General features: G+C 46.9%; 1 protein-coding gene across 1 annotated transcript in view; it reads right to left on the reverse strand.

Moving 5' to 3' along the window:
• palm3 (paralemmin 3) overlaps positions 1–17,303 on the reverse strand; it is a 65,544-nt gene extending 48,241 nt beyond the window's left edge. Inside the window, exon 1 of the mRNA XM_039772552.1 lies at positions 16,915–17,303. The gene's annotated coding sequence lies outside the window, so the exon portion shown is untranslated. The remainder of the gene's footprint in view (positions 1–16,914) is intronic.
• Between the last annotated feature and the right edge of the window lie 5,080 nt (positions 17,304–22,383).

Genomic DNA, 22,383 nt, shown 5'->3' on the forward strand with positions numbered 1-22,383 from the left:
TTAAATATGTTCATTAAGGGCTCCATACGTAAAACGTGCCCGCTAGAGTCATCAAAGAGCAACTGCCCGCTCTTTACATCTCATCTTGTAAAATATTTCTGGAGCTAAATTGGGATGAGTGCATATATAAAGAGTCCTGCCGTTCTCGCACATTATTGTGACGTAACATTGGCTTGAGTGGGCTTTGCTGGTCAATATAAAGAGACCCTTTAATGTCCAAGTGAAGACAGATCACTGCATAGTGGGCTAAATAAATTTGGCTTTGGTAGGATTGGTCAGTTTGGCTTTGGCAGGATTGGTCAGTTTAGCTTTGGCGTGATTGGTCAGTTTGGCAGGATTGGTCAGTTTGGCTTTGGTGTGATTGGTCAGTTTGGCTTTGGCAGGATTGGTCAGTTTAGCTTTGGCGTGACTGGTCAACTTATCTTTGGCATGATTGGTCAGTTTGGCTTTGGCATTATTGGTTATTACTTTGGTGTGACTGCTCAGTTTAGTATAAGTTAATCTTGATGGTAAATTTGCCTTTGTTTGCTAAGTTTTGAACTTGAATGGAGATGAGCACAGATAATGGAAGATCCTGTTCCACGCCTATAAGTTAAATGTGAATGGAATGTTCTTAATGTCCGCTCTGTGTCGAGTTCTTAGGGAGAGGCTGGCACTGAGAGTGAGTTGCCACACCCACCACACGTCGAACCACCCGGATTGGGATCCAAGTGCAGCAGGTGACACCTCAGCACCGCACTGGGACACTGTGAGGTTGTCTGATGGTGGCTGGAGTGCCAGTCCTGCCACCAACCCCCAAGTTCTCCCTGTAAATCGGAGGACCTTCTGGCAGGGCTGGGTGCAGATTGGCATGATTCCCAGGACGGAGCAGTTGCAGGTTAAGGGCCTTGCTCAGGAGGCCCAATGGAATGGAGGCTCTTAGAATGAATTAATGGATGACACGATGGGCCGGTGCTGCATGGAATAGGGGTCCCTACCTGGCTGAGAGGCCAATACAGTGGCAGGACCGGTGGGGGAGACAACAACATACCAGTACTTCTTTCTCCCCCAATACGCCAGATGGCAGCATCCCTAAGTTAGAATGCCCACATGGACACCCACAGGACAGGCTGGTCCCCTGGGGCAGTCTTGTTGGGTTCCAGGTGGAGCTGCCAGTCTTACCTTTCATGAGGGACTTTCCAATTGACCCGGAAGGGCTCCTGACAGGCTATGCCCTAACACAGGACGTACTCCCAGCTCACAGATAAAAGAAGTCGCTTCAACCTCAGCCAGGTTTTCAGCCTCAGAGGTTTATGGATGTGCTGAGAGAGAACATGCAGGTGGTTGGTGTGACAGAGGAAGATGACGAGGACAGGAAGAGATGGAAGACGATGATCGACTGTGGCGACCCCTAACAGGAGCAGCCGAAAGAAGAAGAAGAAGAAGAAGAAGAAGAAGAAGAAGAAGGAGAAGAAGAAGAAGAATGTCAGCACCAGCAGTAAGAGTTTTGTTTTTGGAGGGCCAGGGGTTTTGCGATTCCCCTTTCCCTTCTGTCAGGCCTCATAGTAGCAGTCACCAGAGACTCTAAACGGCGTCCGTAAATAAATTGTCTGCTGTACAGTCACTGTACTCTCTGGCTGGTGTCTATTTACTTCTTCATTACTCGCTTAATTATTCGGATTAATGCCAACATTTCTCCCGTAGCCAATGAGCTCAGTGCCCAAGCAGCCATGTGGCCTTTTTTTTTGCTTCATTTTACACGCTTCATTTAAAAAGTCCAAGGAGAATCGACACAGTAGGGGGGGTTATGAACATAATTTCTGACCAAATTTATCTCGTTATGTACTAACGGCATTCACATGTTACCATGAATAGGGTTGAGTTTTCCTTACGTGGTGTCGGTTTTAGCAGATGAAGCCAATGCAGACAGACAGCTAAAGTGTGATGGGGTTAGCGGATCACAGGAGGCTACGAGATCAGCTACTGTGCAGCACCTCAGGTCCGTTAATCAGTCAGTCTGTGCCTTTCAAGAATCGGAGTTTTCACCGTCGACCCAGCAATCGAGACCCAGTGATTCGAGAGGTCCGAAAATAGAAATCCGTAACACAAGGGAACAAACAGAACCAACTTCCTCATCTGCTGCCTAATCCTAGCGTGGGAGCATAGAGTCGGCAAATTAGACGCAGAAGGAGGAAGACTCACCTTTGTCGAGGAATGAACGTGCACAAAGAGGACAGCAATTATGAAGAAACCAAATAAAGAAGGCTCTGTTATCACACCCTCCGCTCTCCTCCTGGGAGTATCTGCTAAAATCTGATATGCAGGAAGGCAACCAGCAGCCCCTGAAATCAACTGCCAGGGCCTTTTGATAAAATAATCCAATTTTAATCATGACATCAGTTAGTAGCAGGCGCAGGTCCAGAATGCCGTGTTCTCCTGCCTTTTTAATTAGGCAAAGCTGCCCAGAACTGTGGGGGACTTAATGTCACTCAGCCCAGAGCTAAACGGGTTCCTGCTGCTATGCGCTGCAGATTAAATTCACTGAAGGAATGGGCGCAGTGCGCGTCGTTGTTAAAAAAGATTTTAGCTTCGTTTGAAACACGCAGAGCAACTTCTTTTGAGAGAGAAGTGTGGCGTGTGTTCTGAAGTGTATTGGGTAAGTCTTACGGCTTTATCTTCACACCCCCTGGTGCCTACCGTTGTAGGGGAATAGGCAAGGTGCCACCTTTTAATATTATAAACCTGACTGTGACCTCAGGGCCGAGTGTGAAGAATAAGGACCTCTTAGTATGAGGTCAAGGCACTATATGATAGATAGACAGAACTGAAAGGCTCTAGATAGATAGATAGATAGATAGATAGATAGATAGATAGATAGATAGATAGATAGATAGATGTGAAAGGCACTATATAGATAGATAGATAGATAGATAGATAGATAGATAGATAGATAGATAGATAGATAGATAGATAGATAGATGTGAAAGGCACTAGTTAGATAGATAGATAGATAGATAGATAGATGTGAAAGGCACTAGATAGATAGATAGATAGATAGATAGATAGATAGATAGATAGATAGATAGATAGATAGATAGATAGATATGAAAGGCACTAGATCGATAGATAGATAGATAGATAGATAGATAGATAGATAGATGTGAAAGGCACTAGATCGATAGATCGATAGATAGATAGATAGATAGATAGATAGATAGATAGATAGATAGATAGATAGATAGATAGATAGATAGATAGATAGATAGAACTGTAACTCAAGATAGAGCTCAACTGTAAATAAACTGTGTGCTGTGTGCCAGTTGGTATCCTGTCTGTTTGTGTCCAGGATAGGGAGGCTGTACCCACCCTGGGCATCACATACTGTATAATGTCCACATACATACATATATTGGTCAGGAACTGTCCCCATGATGCAGACTTAAAAAGAAGAACAGCCAAATACTAACAAAGACTTTAAGACCGCCACCCTCCAAACGCCACTTTACTAATCCACCCCCTCCGTCCCAATTCGCTATACGTTGCCTTTGATGCTTGTATGTCTGCTCATTTTCCTTTGATGCAGACACCTGATTGGGGTGTGGAAAGCTCAGGAATTAAAGACAATTTAAGATACTTGATTCATTTTCTCCCTTTGTGGATTTCTAGCTGTAAATATGCAAACCGTATCAGAAACCTTTGCTTTATAGTTACAGTATATATAACATATCCTGCATGACCTGTGAATGACATCAGTGCTGAGTCGGCAGTATGCAAATGAGCAGCTTTAATGCCAGGGGAGGAGGAGGAGCCTATAAAAAGGCGAGCCTTTCTTAGTCACATGATCACCATTGTAGTGCGGCTAAAGGGAGGGAGCCACCTAAAAATTAACAAAACGTCACTGGGTGAGCGCTGTGCTGCATTCATCTGTAGTGTGTATGCAAATAAGTGTGTGTGTGTGTGTGGACAGGAGGCCAACATTATGGGGGCACAAAAAGAAAGCTTAGCCCAGAATTTGGCAGAAGATGCCAGTTTGGAAGTGGGTATGTTGGCATTCCCGTAAGGTTGAACCAAGGAGCAAAGCCTGGCTGGGAGGCCAATGTGATGGAAGGACATTGGGAGGCAACATTGATGGATTAAAGGCCTGAAGTCCACATGACCATCATCATCAAGTCCTTCCATGAGAACCCTAAATAAAATGAGGTCAGGTAGAATGCCTAGAGGGGACTGGGTGGTCTCGTGGTCTGCAGATTTTATTTTCTCTCCAGCTGTCAGGAGTTTTTTTGTTTTTTTTCTGTCCTCCCTGGCCATCGGACTTTACTTTTATTCAATGTTAATGAGTTTTGTCTTATTTAAATTCTTATTTATTTTATCTTTTCTTTCTTCATCATGTAAAGCACTTTGAGCTTCATTATTTGTATGAAAATGTGCTGTATAAATAAATGTTGTTGTTGTTGTTGGTCAGGGCTACGTATGTTCTTCCCTGACATTTTAGGTGACAGCATCCCCGGGTGGCACTACCAGTATGGACACCCACAGGGCATGCTGAGAACTGCTGTCCCATTGGGCAGCCTTGTTGAGTTCCAGGGGTGTCGCCTTGCCAGAGGGTGCTGTGGAGATTTGTGATAATCTGCTTTTGGGGACATCCGCTCGACCCTGAAGTAATCCCGGGGTCTAAGACCTCGAAGTCGGAAGATGAGCTGGACGACACTCACCTGGAGGAGTGGAGGGGTAGAGAGAGAAAAGAAAACCGCGTCTGTGTTTGTGGATAACCAGTGGAGGTATCCTGTTAAAATGAACTTTTTTATTGGTCCCGTGGCGTGTGTGGTGGTGTTTAGGGTTCCCCTTGGGATTAATAAAGTATCTATCTATCTATCTATCTATCTATCTATCTATCTATCTATCTATCTATCTATCTATCTATCTATCTATCTATTATATAGTGCCTTTCACTCTATCTATCTATCTATCTATCTATCTATCTATCTATCTATCTATCTATATAGTGCCTTTCACATCCACATCTATCTATCTATCTATCTATCTATCTATCTATCTATCTATCTATCTATCTATCTATCTATCTATCTATCTATCTATCTATCTATCTATCTACTGTTACTATAATGTATACGTATGGTTACGTCTCAGTCGTGCACACTACCATCACATTGAGTTTAGTGCTCTTGTCTGCTGCAGCACACCATTTTGAATTTTTTTTCTTACTATATAAAATTTAGAAGTGATCAGGATGGATGGCTTGTTCACGTCAGCTCAGGTGCTCTTCTATTCAGGAGACAGGACAGCGGCAGACATGTGCAGCCCACCGGGCCGGGGCAGGACCGCTCAGTCACAGTCAGTTGAGGGAGACGATTTCGTCACGCCTGAACGTTGAGATAAGATGGCACAGACACAAAGCCGCTTCCTGTTTTAAGTTTTAATTCACACGCCTGTCACCTTCAGCATCTGCAAGGCATCCTGTGTGGTGTGGACGGTGCGTCTTTTCTTTTTTTTTCTATTATTTTCCTGTACATTTTAGCGTCAGAAGAAGACGCCAGCACTTCTGTTGGGTTAACACAGCACAGTGCAGTAAATTCTTATGACGAACCCACAAACGCTTCGTATGATCGCGTTCTCTGTAGACGCCGTCTTCATCCGTTAACTGCGGGATTTGATGTGCTCACTGCTTTTTAGTAGCAACACCTTCACATATTTCGAAAAAAATTAAAAAAAAAAAGAAAACGCTTCCTTTACAGGCGACAGTTATTATCAGGCACATTTTTGAAATAACTCCCTTGTTATGTAATCGATGCAAAAAAAAAAACCAGAAGCGCCCAAGCGGTGTGTCTAGATATAGGATTACGTGAAAAAAAAAAAAAACAACCGTCAGGGTGAGGCCCACCGGTGAACCCCCACAGCCCGCAGTGTCACATACAGAGATGACGATCTGACGCCAAACACGCAGACTTCACAAGGGCACCAGGCACCTGGCACTGCCATCCACGGCGTGTTCACTGCTGTCATCATCTGAAATACTCTGTTGAGTCAAAACTCGAAAGCAATGTCCGATTTTTGTTTAATACGCAATCAACGACTGACGATTACTTTTATCAGTTCCATGGAATCTTCTTTGGTCGTGGAAGGGGTTTCACCAAATTTGTCCGAGCCTCCGGAAAAGATTTTGAATGAAGCTCTCCCCTGATCCGACTTGTCCCAAGAACCAATTGGAACCTTTTTCTGCGTTGGTTTCGTTCATTTGCCCCCCGGTACCCTCTTTTGGGAGACGCATTCCCCAAATTTCTCTCTCGGATATAATTCACTGTAATCGTCCTCGTGCTCCTCATATCTTCATCTCCTTAGATCCTTGGGCACTTGCTCTTGACTCCCTCCTAATGCAGATGTCCCCACGACGTAAGGCTGCTGCCAAACTTCTCATTGCTTCCCGATGGAGGACCCCCCCGGATCATCTGTCCGGCCCACTTTAACGAATGAGGTCATTTAGAGCGGACCCCAGCGGGGACCTCCACGAGGCCTCTGGAAACGTGGCGCTCGGTGCTCTGAAACCAAAGACTGACGCCATCTGACTTTCTTTTACCCTTGGTACTTCAGGACGGGACAGGGTGGGAATGAGGGTGGCCATGTTGAGTTAGGGGTCTCTTACTTTCATCGATTACTCCTTGATTAAGCTGTTTGAACTCTTGGTTGAGTTTCTCATTTATTTGTACTGTAATTTAATCAAGAGTGCACATGCCACATGTTCTGTCACCAAGTCCGGCGCTGCTCAGTCTTCTCGTAAATTCGTGTCATAAACACCCACCCCTCTCCACCACCACTTCCTCCCACATATCACAAAGAGCTCCTGTCCGACACATTCCTAGGCCTCACGTGCAACCGACGGGTCAAAACAGGTTTTGGAATCTGACACCGGGGCACCTCCATTGTTTACTGGCTGAAAGAAGAACTTTGAGTCAGCAATGGCCTGCACATCGAGCCGAAAACGCTTCACGCCGCCTCTGCCACCGCCGCCTTCCCAGGGTCCGTGGGAGGAATAGCAGAAGACGGAGGAATGAAGTGAAACGACTGACAAACCGAAATACACCCACAGGGAAACGGCGGACATCGAGAGCAGGTGACGACTCGGGTGTCGGAGTACCAGGATGTTATTTTGCATTTGGAATTTCTCCTGCCCAAAGGGTCACAGATTTCAAAGTCACCGCATTATTGGGCACCCGTTGGAGGATCGCTTGATATCTGAGTGTCTATAAAAAAACGCATTAATGACGTCACCGTTTGACACAACGGAGGCAGCCGAGAGGTGGGCTTGTGCCGTGAAATGGGCTGGCAGCCTCTCCAGGGGTGTTTCTTGCTTGTGCCCCGTGCTGCCATGTGGCAAAGGTTTAAAGGTCAGGCAGGCTTTTCAGACCTGGAAGAGAGACATGAGGAGGGCGTGCAGGAGAAGACGTTAGATGTGAACAGAAATTTGAACGTTGAGGTGGACGTGTGAAGTTAAAGAAAAGGACAGAAAAAGAAATGAGACCATCAGAGGGACAACAAGAGTTGAAAATATGGACAGTAGGATGAGGAATAGAAGGGCAAAAGAGTGATGGAGACCAAACCAGAGGTTGGATGGGTGAAAGAGATGAAGATCTGAAGGAAAATGGCCCAAGTGAGGAGGAGGAGGAGATGCAGGGCTGAGCTGTTTAGTTGGGCAAAGTGCATCGAGTCCACACAGACGTGGAAAAGGATGAAGAAGAAGACGACGATGACTTCCCCCATGCAGCTTGGAGTGATGGCCGACAAAAAAATTGGAATTTCCTCTTTCCATGACCAGCCATGCATGGAGCCCAACAATACGGCAAACGATAGCAAAACATCCAGGAAAATATCTGACGTTGGTGGCAGCACGTGACCCACAAATCAGGTCATCCAGTCCCGACGACACCACAAGCACTCGCAATTTTAGTAACATATTGTTATTAAATAATCCATTTCTGGAAAACGCTCGTGTGAACTAAACTGAGTGAGCTGGTGAGGGTGTCGGCCTGCGCTGACCGACTTGGTGGTGTCCCCTGTCACCTGTGCAGTCTCTGAGGCTCCAGAAAAACGTCCTGCACTGTCCCTGTTCCCAAAGAAGGCACCTAATGACAACAGACCACTGGCACTTACAGTACATCTCCTATCATGAAGCAACTAGTCCTGGACTGTAGGGGTCCTCTTGTGGTAGACCACCTGGACCAACTGCAGTTTGCCTATTGGAGAGGAGGACGAAATGATCTGTCTTCTCCATACTGGACAAAGCTGGCAGCGCTGTGAAGGTTATGCTCTTGGATTTGTCCAGTGCCTTCAATACCCCCCCAGCCATCACCAGCTAAGGGGTAAACTCAGAAATGTGCAGGTCCTGGATGATGGACTACCTGTCAGGGCAGACCACCATCTGTGAGAGTCAAGGACTGTGTGAGCAACACCGGACCACCAGAAGGAACAGGCCTGCCTGCCTGCTTTACTCCTCACTCTGCACACCTCAGACTGGAAATACAACAGCAGGTCATGTGACTTACACTCGCACTTAAGGGGTGCATTGATAAGGGGGGATGAGACAAAGGAGAGGGGTCAGGGGGGAGAACTTTAAGAACTGTCTGCAAACTGAGGAACTGCTTATTGAGTTTCACCACACCAAAGAGCCTCCTCGCCCAGTTACAACTCAAGGAGTGGGCATGGTGCACGGCTACAAGTGCTTGGGGGTCCACATTGATGACAGGTTGGGCTGGTCTCGTAACACAGACGAGCCATAGAAGAAGAGACAGAGCAGGGTCTTCTTCCTTAGGAGACTGAGCTCCTCTAATGTGGGAAGTGACAGCTCCGTCATTGGGCGTCATTGCCCAGAGGGGACTGGGCGGTATCATGGTCTGGAATCCCTACAGATTTTATTTTTTCTCCAGCAGTCTGGAGTTTTTTTGTTTTTTCTGTCCCCTGGCCATTGAACCTTACTCTTATTCGATGTTAATGTTGATTTATTTTTTTATAATTATGTCTTTCATTTTTCTATTCTTTAATATGTAAAGCACTTTGAGCTACTGTTTGTATGAAAATGTGCTATAGAAATAAATGTTGTTGTTGTTGTTGTTGTTCCGTGATGGCCAGTGTGGTGTGCCGGGCTGGTGACATCACTTCAAGAGAGGACCACAGAATCAACAAGCTAATTAAAAGGGCAGGCTTAGTAATGGGACCCCCCTGGAGGCCATAGCAGTGAAGGAGAGAACGGGGGCCAAACTGAGTGCCATCATGAAGAACGCTGCAAATCCTCTCTGTGACCCACCAGCACTGAGGACTTTCAATGTGTCAAGAAACGCAACTGGGGGTCCTTCAGAGGGGACTGGGCGGTCTCATGGTCTGTAATCCCTACAGATTTTATTTTTTCTCCAGCCGTCTGGAGTTTTTTTGTTTTTTCTGTCCCCCCTGGCCATTGAACCTTACTCTTATTCGATGTTAATTAATGTTGATTTATTTTGTTTTATAATTGTGTCTTTCATTTTTCTATTCTTTAATATGTAAAGCACTTTGAGCTACTGTTTGTATGAAAATGTGCTATATAAATAAATGTTGTTGTTGTTCATACCAACAGGCATACATCTGCATAGTGTCTCACTGGGACTGGGGCTGCCAAGCTGAAAACTTTCTTGTTTTTTAAGTCATTTTTGTGTGCGTCCGTCTATCTGTCTATCAATCTGAAGTGTGAGCGAGCTTTTGAATTGTAGACCCGCCTCCTCCCTTCATTCATTGGTCACGAGTCCTGCCCAGCTGCCCAGCAGAAGCTTATTCATTGGCTAACGTGTTGCACTTCATGTGATATCGACGTGGCACCTTGGGAATGTCTCTTTGAGTGCCTGCAGATGCTGTTAGCGAGAGAACTTTCCAGAAGTAGCTTATTTATCAATATTGTTGTACAAATACCCAAGTGTGGGTCATGGTGAGCGTCGGACTACAAAACGTAAAGGACAACTTTGGTATTTTTCAAGTTGAAGTTATTTCTTTACAAACTTGGCATATACGCATTTGCCACATGAAATTGTGTTCTAAAGTTAAGAGCTTTCCCCCGTGTAGTATGATCTGATCGTCGTGAAGCACTAACACATCAGCAACGAGTTTCCCTGAAATGTGCCGCAAAACACGGTGAATGATGAGCGAGCCCCCCATGAAAATCAACTGATCGCCACGAAGCACCAACCAATGAACGACGAGTCTTCCCCGTTGTCACACGCGTGCGCGTGGCACTTGATTCTGGGCTCCTCTAATGGTAATTCCACTCCGAGCCACAGGTTGGCGCCATCGCCTAAGGCTTCTCCTCTCCTTTCTGCCTGCAGACTCCTGCCTAGAAGCAACGAGAAGATGAGTGACGTCACTTCTGGATTCCGATTCCCTGACCGCCATCTCTTACTTGGCTTCACCTCCATCTTGCCTCAGTCTAATTGTAGGCTCGCGCCTGCAAACCACACGTGGAAATCGTGTTTTATTACCTTGTTTCCAATTATGTGGGCTTTGCCTGAGGGTACCCCACACCTGTAGGCCTTCATTTACACCGTGATGTGAAGTACCAACACCTAACTGACGAGCGTGTGATTGGTCGCCACAAAGTTTTGACAAACTTGAACAACAAGTAGCCCCCCGGGGGAGTGTTGGGAGTGAGGGACACAATAAGAGCTGTGAAGACCAGAGGCACACCTGCCACCCCGACCTAACACAAAGAGAAAGCCCACCGAGCAGGAGCAGTGTCCAAGGACTAATACTGACGGTCACAAGCCCAGTGACCTCGGTCCCTTCTCTCCCAACCATCGCAGCCTCCCTGTCCTCTGGCTCTGAGAGGCTGCTGACACCCGGGAAGCACTCCAGGGGGATCGTTAGGGAGGTCTGGAATTGCTCCCAGGTGTGGCTCAAGCCCAAAGTACAGTAGGGCGCTGCAGCTCCCACAGCTCCCCCTGGTGGCATCCACAGAACCCAACAGGGCTGTGCCAGCAAGTAGTAATTCCGATACAGCCCTGTGGGAACCTGAGGTGCCGTCACAACCCGGGAGGGAGGCTGCCAAGTAACAGTATGGGGGAGATAGCGCCCTTTGGAAGTCCTCTTTCCCTGTCCTTCTATTTCAGAGACATCCCAGCCAGGTAATGGCATCGGCCGCCATCCATCACTCAGCAGGTGGCAGTTCAAAAGGTCACTAAAGCTCAAATATCGGTCTGTGCTACTCTGTTCAAGTGAGTGTACCCATGACCCCCACCAGGCCCACAGAGTCTCATATGCAGCGACCTGATCACTTCTTGTTCTTTATTTCACCTGTGATATATGGCCGGCAGTCCATCCCGGCCAATACCCCCAAGCCACCAGATGGAGCCCTCCCTGTGACGTCCCGAATTCCAGCAGGGCATCATGGTATGTGGAGTTAACGTCGGGGCTGCCAGGGGACGCTGCAGGGAGGCCCAGAGACTTAATTTTTCAATACAGCCTGGAAGTACGTCACAGTCACGGGGACAGAAGAAACGACGGACTTCCAGGTTGAAGAAAAGGACTTTTCACCTGACCCGGAAGTGATGGATAATCACATGGACTGAGAGATCAGAAGTACTTCCGGGTCAAGGACTATAAAGGACTGTAACAGATAGGAGGTGCTGTCATCCCCTTGAACCCTCAGACCAGACACCAGACACCAGATAAAAGTCTAAATCTTGACTTTATTATAATAATCAAGTGCACAAAGCACCCTCCGCTCCAAAATACTCATATAAATCACAATAATCAATCAGTACACAATAATCCTCCACTCCCAGATGCGTCGTTCCCTTCCTCCCAACTCAGCTCACCCGTCTGGGATCTCCTACAGTCCTTTATAGATGGACTTCCAGCCATATATCACACACCTTATACCATTTCTTGTATTAGGAGTTGTTAGTTGGGGTCAAAGTGCAGGGTCAGCCATTGTACAACGCCCCCTGGTGCAAGTGCAGTGCCCAGCGCAGTAGGACCCCCTTTGGCAGTAACAGGGATTCAAACCGGCAAACTTTCGGGTACCCGCGCAGATCCATAGCCTCACAGCCACCACTCCGCCCACTTTGTGACCAACATTTGGCCAAGTGACCGGTGACAATGGAGCCACATGTCGGCACATGGCTAAGACACACCTGTGCCGTATCTATTGGATGATATTTTTAAATACTTTTAAAGCTATACTGTAATACACAAAAGGACAAGCGAATGGATGGATGGATCTTGAAATACATAATTATAATTATAGACACACAATGACCACCCCAGGACCCCCCATCCCCAGACACAACGCCATTAGACACAAATGCAGGGTCTTTTCGCTCAACACTATCCTGTCCTCTGAACTCTCCGGGCAATTCCTATGACCTCACGGCATCCCGATTAGTCCAATCAATAGAAGTGACCAACGGTGGACATCTCCATGACGATCGCCAGAATGGGATGAACCCGAGCCAAAACAAAGCCACTGGACACTTGTGTGCGTGGGATGTTTCCATTATAAACTTTTAATATGCCAAAATTCCTACAGTCCCGTTTCCACTTTGCTTTACTGTGGCATTGATGTGGGGATAAAAATATAAAATTGAAATGCTTGAATTGCCAGGCTGTGCTTGGCGCTTTGACACCGTAGCGGTGGGCACCCACTTTTAGCCTATGCTCAATGACAATAACAGCCTGATAGATACTTGAAAATACGTCGGCTCTGTTAATATTGTCTATTGTGCCCACTCAATCGTGTTCCTCGGGACCCCCCCCGGGTGAGGACGGTGAATGGGGCTGGGGGATGGGCCGTGCTGTGCTCAGTCACCCATCTCTCACAGAGGGCGACAGCTTAATCAATTGAAAATCCGAGAGGCGTGGCCAGTGGAGCGGAGAGCAGCCAATCACGAGTGACAGAAGGAGCTGCGCGCGGGGCTAATGATGAACTGCTAACAGTGATGGATGGCTTCCTGCAGGGACCTTCCATCTGTGCCATCGAGCTCTGGGCCGTCTCTGCCAGAGCTGCAGTGCTTTCAGCAGAACTCTGTGGCGGGCGAGTAATTGGCAACATAAGAGACGCCGATTGCCCCCTCAGCTCTTAACAGCTGAGTGGTGTCACGGAGTCTCGGCACGCGTGTAACTGAGTTTTGGATCCTCTGTGTGACTGTTATATTTTCAGTGTGGGGACTTTTTCTGTTTTAATAGAGAGAGAGAAAAAAAACAGGTAATTAGCCCCCCGGGGTAGATTTTTTTTTTTTGCAGCTGTGGCCTGAATCCTGTTCAACGAGTACATCAGCCAGAACCTCACCCTTCCACTTCCCCTCCCCCAAACCAGATCAGCCAGATAGCGACTGCCAGGCCGTGTGAAGTGAAGTGAAGCGCATGGCTTTACAAAGCCACTTGTTTCCAAAAGAGCCCTACAGGATGAAAGTGACATCCACCTTGATGTCCCACCAGAAGGCTTGCGCCTCCTGTAATTATCGCCAATCCCTATAATCTGGAGAGCTGATACGGCTTCTTCTTGGCAGCTCGACGGCTCCTCGCCCCAAAGGCAGCGGAATTGCGGCAGCCTGCGGTGAACACAGTGAGATAAAACGGGAGAGGTGAACCATGGGAAGGGATCGTTAAAAAAAATGAGAGAAAGGTGCTAACAAAGCTACTCGTGACGCCAGTTACACTCCTGGAGTTCTCCTTTTTTTAAAAAAACGCTCCGACGTCGCTCAAACTACAATAAAGAAAAAAGAGTCAGATGTCATCATCGGCCGCCAGCAATCCCGTGTGGAGCCTGCGATCGCTCCCTTGTTTGTCATAAATACGTTTAGTCCTTCACGTAAGGTGACGTGAAGAACACCCGCCCCCTTTTACTATTCTCGACCTGTGGACGCTGGCCGCTGCGTCACCTGATCGCTGTTTCAACGTATCAAATCGCTGGATTACAACTAAACTTTATACAGTATATCGCTTTCTTTTAGTGGATTGCACTCGGCTACGCATCTGAGCCCTGCAAAGGCGCGGCGTAACGATACGTGTGCTTCTCGCCGAACACCCAGTGCTGCTGGGGTAAGAATGACACAGGTGTTTTTACTTCAATAAAATGAACGTCCCGTTAGGCTACACTGTCAGGCTACGCAACGCACGTAACTTTTAATGCGTTTGGAAGGATTGTGCTTCTGACTTCAGCCTGTATGCTAAGCTCATCAGCATAGATATTTACTTGGCTGACGACATTATCCAAAGCGCCTTACGTCATTTATGATACAGGTCAGGTCAGGTTGGGGGGCATGCACCGGTACAGGGCGTTGCCGCACCCACCACATGGCCTCTGGATCCTGTTTAGTAACCCCCAACCCACCCCACCCCTAGCAGACATGCAGTCCAGACCCACCCTCCGGAAATGACCATCTATCTGCTGCAGCCAGGTGTTACGTAGGCGTCCCTTAGGCCTGGTTCTGCCACTTGAGGATCACCCTCTGTTAATGGCACCACATGGCCACAGTGGCATAACTGACACTCCCTCACAATGCAGGTCATGGGCCTCATTCAGACTCCATGAGCAACACAAAGTCAAACCAGCGGTATACCCAAGGACCATCTGTAGAGACACAGTTCCAAAGGAGTCCAGTCTTCATCTCAGGTCACCTGATGGCATCCATGTCTCACAAACAGGAAGTACTAGGACTCTAAAGACTTGGACCTTCGTCCTTTTGCACTGATATCGGGAGTGCCACACACCCTTTTCCAGCGACCTCATGACCCCCCATGATCTCCCAATCCATCTACTGACTTCATAGGAAGAGTCACCAGAATGTCATTCCGAGATCAGTAAACCTCTCGATGAGGTCGACACTCTCTTTGCAGGCAGACACACTGCTGATGGCCGTGCCCAAGAGGTCATTATCATCTTATGATACAGTTAGTTGCATTTCTTTGGGTTTGCCGATTGGAGCCCAGACAGGTCATGTGACTTACTCATAGTCACACAGGTGTCAGTAGTGGGATTTGAACCCCCAGCCCCAGAGTTTGCAGTCCAAAGCCTTAACCACTACACCACACAATTTTTGAAATACTGAGACAGATCATTTCAGCCAGAAGAAGGAATAACGCAATCGCACGATTTATCACGTGGACACTCGTGCCATGTTCCCTCCTCTGGCGACTTATGGTTTGCGTGAATCAAAGACGTGTGCAACATAAATGCGGAGACTACCAAATCCTTAACTGTAACCCAAACAACTGGCTCACCCACTGAGAGATCCACGTTTCTCAGAGTCCGATCATCCAGATTCTCATACTGGAATAAGGGTTTACATGGCATTTTTTTTCGAAACTGAGCTTCGATAAGTAATTGGGCTGTTAATGGTCATGTAGGGTAGGTGAGGCGCACACATTGGCGACTTTTCAACAGGAAGGTGAGTCTGTGAGGTGGCACCACATCATCAGCCCCTCATACTTACTACATTAGAACATTAGGCAAGTTGTAACTAGAACAGAGCATTCAGCCCCCCGAGCTTGTCCATCCTATTCCCCCCCGATTGTCTAAAGTAACGTCAAGCTGAAGGTCCCTCAAGTCCTGCTCTCCACCAACACTACCTGATCATTTATTCCAGGTGTCGGTGATTCCTTGTGTGAAGATGAACGTTTCAAGATTTGTATGAAGGTTTGCCCCTGTGTTCTTGCTACAGAATGTATTTTAAAGTAACAACTGGCGTCCCCCGGACTCATTCCTTTCATATAATTTTAAACACTTAAGTCATGCCCACTGCCCGGGGTTGCACCCTGTGTTGGCTGGGATAGGCTCCAGCAGACCCCTGTGACCCTGTAGTTAGGATATAGCGGGTTGGACAATGGATGGATGGATGGATGGAAGTCATGTCCCCCCTTCATCTTTGGATGCTTAAACTGAAAGGTCTGCCTCTCCTCACAGCTCAGATCTCACAGCCCTTTGTCAGCCTGGTCGATCTCCTCTCTGGACTTTCTCAAGCGCGTCTTTGTAAAATGGAGACCAGAACTGCACACAGTCCTCCAGGTGGGGCCTCACTAGGGTGTCATATAACTTGACTTGTGGCCCGCACGTCATGGCGCTATATAATCTGACCTCCCATTAGATTTACTGGTTGCCTCTGTGCACCAATGGAATGTACTGTAGACAGTGAGTGGTCCGCTATGACGTCCAGGCCTTCTCATAAGGGGTACTGTATTACCTACTGAGTCCAGCCATGGCAGATTTTAATTGATGACGAAATTGACCCTTTAGTCTGTAATATTCTTATAACAGTAATTTTAATCGTTTGTTATAAAAGCCCATGGCGGCGCTTCTTGTGTGATTTTGGGCTATACAATAATAAATTGTATTGTATTGTATTGTATAAAGACAAATGCTGTGACATCATTAGAGGGTATGCACCCAGGTGGCCACATTTGCTTGATCGCCTTTTATATCTCGTAAAGTGCGCCTTTTCGAGCAAACGTGCGATCACAAGCATTTTGTCAGTTTATTCCAACAGGTACCCCATGGGTACACACTTTTCAGGGATCCATCCTATCATATTCATCTGCAAACCTCTGGAAAAATCCAAGGCTCACCCCACTAAAAAAAAAGTCTTTCTAAGATAACAGAAAGACATTCATGGATTGGTGTTTGCTTTGCCTTGCAAAAACATTTCATTAAAGAAATACACCGCGCTGGGAACCCAATATGCACGTTCAGCTGATCACATATGGTGAATATTCCACATCTCTTCAGTGTCGTGCAAATTATTGGGGAGAGGTCGCGAGCGCCCGTCCGGAGATCCCAGATCAGGAAACTTTTGGAAATGTTTGGACCCTCGAGTCAGGGGGTCCGAGGTCAGGCACGCTTTATAAATCCAACCCCAACCCCACCCACACAAAAGCCCCCGCTTTTTAACTCCAAGCCTTTGCACTTACCGCTCCAGGTGCTCAGCGGGACGAACGGTTCCGATCCAGACCTCCCCGGAATTACAAGCCCAGCATCCAAAGAAGCGTTTCTAGCCTGGCGACGATGATCCCGAATTGAACTTTTCGTTCCTCCTCGAGCGGCGGGGCTGTGAAGTGTCCCAAGTCCAAAGTTCACGTGAATTAGGAGGTCGGTCCAAACAAATTTTAAAAAGAAAGAAAGCAAATTCAAAATAAAAATGAAGTCTTCTCAAAGTCGGAAGTGAGAAAACAGTGCTACCCAAAACTCATAGCAACAACCCGACGAGAAAACGCGCCACTGCCTTCTTTTAGCAAGAAACGCCAGTGGCGAGGGTGACTTGTCGCGCGCGCGCGCGCTGCGTCTTCAAACCAGTGAGTACGGAAAAGATCGCGGGGTGCGCGCGTGTGCGCGTGCTTGACGAGAGAGCGAGAGAGAGAGAGAGAGACACACACAGAGAGAGAGGGCGGGAGGCGCACTCGGCACAGCAGGTGGGGCGAGCTGAAGGCGGTCGTGCGGCCCTCTCTCTCTCTCACACCCCTTTTAATTCAGGAGAATTGGCAGCCTGTCTTCCTGCAGAGGTGAAGAGGATTTTGAATGTGATGGGTCGGGATGTTGGAGGGCAGCCCCGCCACCTCGTGCCGGCTGTCGTGAACGGCTAACCGCAACTTGTCGGTGACATCCGAACCCGCTAGGCATTAAAGATTAAGAGCTGAAGGGCGCGGAGTCAAGTTTCACGTACCCTGAGAAGCCTAATAGCTCACTTGCTGCTTTGTGGTGGCGACTTACTGTCTTGCTGGGCACGTTAGCGACACTAGCAGAGTCTGATAAGAAATCCAGGCTGCTGAGCAAACCCATTTTAGACAATCTGGCCCACCCAGTAAGCTTATCATTTAGGAAGTATTAAAGTTATCTGAACCTCTAACTGTCTGTCTTCTAACTTTATACTCCTGAAGGTGATGGGCAAGCAGTGCCTACCCCAGCAGTATGGAGGTAAGATAACAAGCCAGTCATGGGTGCAGTGCCAGTGTAATCACAGGGCACAATCACACACAATTCTTGCAGTTTATAAACTGAATGGACTTGCAAACTCCACACAGGTAGATAAAGAGGATTCAAGTGCAAGAATATGAAATCACCAGGCGACAATGACTGTCTGGGCAGGGGCTGGTCCACCTTCAGAATGTTCCGGGTGTGCGGCAAGGGGTATTTTCATCTCATCCAGCAGCAGGTGGCAAAATCATCTCGGGGGTCCCAAGACTCCATGAAACAATTGAATGTCCAAGCACAATCTTCATGAGGAGATATTTCCACGCTAGAAGAAACAACCAATGGTCCACATGCTGCGTTGTTAAAAGTATGATCAGCTTCTCTGTTAATATTTATTAAGTCATCCAGGGGCTTGTGAGGGTCTTAATCATGCAGGCCCACATAAAAATCTTGCATGCCACATTCACTATGTATATGCTCACCTAGGACCACTATGCCAGGGTGGTCCATGTTGATGTGATTGCATCACACAATGTCTGTAGATTTGTCAGCTGCACATTCATACTGCTGCTCCACCACATCCCAGAAGTGTTCTTCCTGGCTGGAAGACCACTGAAGACCACTGAACTCACGACACCAGTTTGAGACGACTTTGGCTTTGTGATGTGGTGCTGGAAAAGTAGAAAAGGGGTCAATTGTGGCCATAAAGGGCTGCAGATGGTCAGTAATGACATTCAAACAGGCCATGATGTTCATGTGATGATTGATAATCATAAGGGGTCCACAGCGTGCCATGAAAACATTTACCAAACCAGTACACCACCAACACCTGCCTGGGCAGGTTGGGGTCTTTGGATTCATGCTGTTAATATCTACCATCTGTGGGCCTTCGGCAGAAATTGAGATTCATCAGACCAGGCGACATTCTTCTGGTCTTCACTGGCCAAGTTTTGGTGAGCCTATGTCCACTGTGGCCTCAGCTTTCTGTTCTTGGCTGATAGGAGTGGAACCCAAGGTGGTCTTCTGCTGTTTTAGCCCATCCACCTCACGGTCATCCAAGTCACCGTAGCCTTTATGTCAGCTTGGACCAGTGTGGCCATTCTCCTCTAACCACTCAACAAGGTGTTTCTGATACTCAGAGGATGTTTTTAGTTTTTCAAGAGATCAGCAATTTCTAACCCCGAGACCCACATAACCAACACCACCATCACCATCAGCCCGGCAGCAACAATCATGCCAGGTTATAAATCACTGAGATTGCATTCTGCTGTTTGATGTTCACAGAAACTGAAGCGCCTGACCTGGACCTGCAGGATTTGCTGCATTGCTCTGCTGCCACGTGATTGGCTGATTAGATCAGGTCATGGATATACAGGTGTGCAGGTGTTCCTAATGGCTCATGTTTATGGCGCCAAGGTCATTTAGTGTGACTTCCTGTCACTGGATGACACCATCCAGCCCTGCTTAGAATGTCAATGAAACACAAAAGCTCTGAGTCTCTATTTCACACTGTTGCATTCACATGAAACACCATGATAATAAACTGTGTTGTGCTGACCAGAACCTGCTTAATCCAGTTTGGACTTGGAGCCTTTCCTGGTTTCTTGTGCGGGGCACAACACAATGCCAGATTATTCTGATAATTATAATTTATTAGTAGAGCACATTTCCCATGCTTGGCGCACTTTATGAGGGCTGAACCAAAGCACAAGTGTTCCTTTATTCTTATAGCTGGAGCACACACTCGGGGTCACACCGTGGATCAGAGGTGTGGTTTGAAGCTGCATGCTTGAGGTTTTAAAGTCTAAAATTTTAGTCGGCCCACCACCTTCCTAGACTCATTACAGAAAAGAGATGAAAAGACCCCCGAGGACAACGACAATTTAAGTGAGATAGCAGCACCGTAGAATCAGGTCGGTAGGTGACAAATGTTGGACAGATGGGTGGAAGGAGTACAAGAACCTGTATAAAGTGTTGGAGTGCCAGCCACGTTGCCCCTTTCAAACAGACGCTCGTGGGCACAAAAACAGAACACCAACTGTCTCTCTTGAAACTAAGCAGGGATCTCGGAGATCCGTCAGGCCAAATGAGTCCCCGACATTCAAGAGCGTTAGGTGTTTATAGGATACCTGAGTGGAAGGGGTGGTGGTACTTGCAGGGGCATCTTCTCGCCGCTGTGGAAGAGAAAAGTGGTGAAACCGTTAAGCGGTAGCCCTCGCACCCTTAGGGTATTACAAACCTTGGATGAATCCTGAAGGTATCCCTCAGACACGCATGTGTCACGGAAAATAAAACCGAACGGAGTCGCTCCCGGTCATCGCTCCAGAGCGTGCGTTTAAGGTTGATTTACAGAAGACAAGAAAAGTGGGCACCGAAGCTCTTGTTTTGTGTTAATGTTTGTTTTAACCCTTTGACTTTCTGATTTATTTATTGACTGTTAACATCCACTGCAGAGTTTTTATGAAGGATAATTTATAGATTTATTAATGGAAACTGCCCTGCATTTTTGATGTGGGCACTGTTTGACATGTGATAAAAAAAGCATTGAGTGCTTTTGCACCGAGGGTGGCACGGTGGCTCAGTGGTAGCAGTGTTGCTTTGCCTTACGTTTGACACGTTGGTTACTATAGGTGAACTGAGGATGCTAAATTGACCCCTGTGTGTGTGTTTGTGTTCACCCTTCGATGGACTGGCACTCTTTCCAGGGTTTGCTCCTGCTATGCTATGTGGCACAAACACATACCTGGTCCGGGTTAAGTGGGTTAGAAAATGACATGTCATGACTTGGGCACCTACCCTCGCTATCTTATGTGCCTTCATTGCCCAGTCCATCCTCAGTTTATGACTGTCGATGTCCCAACTTCAGGGAGGAGTATGCCAGCTGCGGGCATCACAGGAACATTCAAGGATATCCTTCTCATTGTTCAGTTACACCACATGTGTTTATGTATGGGCACGGACATCAAAATTACTTGACCACCACATCCTCTCCACCTGTGCAGCTGTCTGGGGGCATCCATCAAATATATGAGCATCATCATTTATTTTATGGATATTCTTTTATGTTTTCTTTTGACCAACATCAATGCCCAATGCAGTAAAATGGCAAAATAGATTTCTGTTATTACACAAGACTAACTGAATAGAGTTTTAATAGAAATAAACTTATCATCACTGTTACAACACACTTAGTTTCATATGGTGGTGAATGCAATGCTTTTGTTTTCTAATTATTTTTGTCCTCCTCTTCTACACATTTTGTTGATTTTGACTCCGCTGATGGATGTGAGGGGTCCATTCATTTTTTATAAGTGTGTGCGTTCAGCTCCTTGAATCAACAAAATAACATTTATTATGACAAACGTAATATTTCATCCTCTATTACTAGAGTATGGCGCCCTCTAGCTGTGAAAAACTTTCTAAGCCGTGGTAACCTCTATGGCGTTGAGCCAAATGAAAATGAATACGTCACATTACAACTGCAGCCTGGCGGCTCCACTACAGCCGTCATTTTATATCTATTGACCCTAAACATCACACGAGGAGTAAGCAGGAGCAGTGAAAAGGCTTTCCGCTTTTTTCTGAATAAGCATATAGTGATGTGAGAGTAACTTGTTTAATTGTTTGGGTCAACAGTGTGCAATATTAGAACGAAAGAGGTCTACAGCCAGTATCTATCTATCTATCTATCTAATTTTGTGATCCTGCCGACTATACTAAAATATCTATCCATCTATCTATCTATCTATCTATCTATCTATCTATCTATCTATCTATCTAATTTTGTGATCCTGCCGACTATACTAAAATATCTATCTATCTATCTATCTATCTATCTATCTATCTATCTATCTATCTATCTATCTATCTATCTATCTATCTATCTATCTATCTATCATATAGTGCCTTTCATATGTGTCTGTGATCAGAGGGGGATTTAGAAGGTGGTCTGACCCTCGCGGTTGTGTACCTTAAGACCGTGGCTAATGCCTGCATGTCTACAGCTGCCTGTTATCCCTCTCCCCCCAACTCGCCATGACAAGCCCCCTCTTGAAGCGCCTTTATTTCTACTTCACATTCCAGGAGTCGGGACACATCTTGAGCGGATCTGAAGCGAGTGCTTTGTTCAGTTCAGCGTCGGTGATCTGGAATGCCTCTTTATCCTGGCCACGTGTAGTCTTTGTTGTTTGGAATTTTGTTTTCTCCTCCCAGGGTTCGGCTTTTTGTTTTTCATTCCTCTGAAGCATCCAACCCCCAACCCAGCCCCTCCCCCCCCGAGGCCCCTCAGATCTGCAGTCTGCTGTCTCAGGCCTCACTGCCCATCACAGTTGATGCATTGTATATCATCTCCATGACAACCAGAATGCCCGCTGTCGCATGTTGCCAGATCAAGATGTGTGGCTCTAGTGCGACAGTGGCCTTGCCTTTGTGGTGCCACTCATGAGGTGTCATTCAGTAAATCAGAGGCCCTC

The sequence above is a fragment of the Polypterus senegalus genome, chromosome 12 (genome assembly GCF_016835505.1).
Source record: "Polypterus senegalus isolate Bchr_013 chromosome 12, ASM1683550v1, whole genome shotgun sequence".
In the NCBI taxonomy this organism is placed as follows: domain Eukaryota; kingdom Metazoa; phylum Chordata; class Cladistia; order Polypteriformes; family Polypteridae; genus Polypterus; species Polypterus senegalus.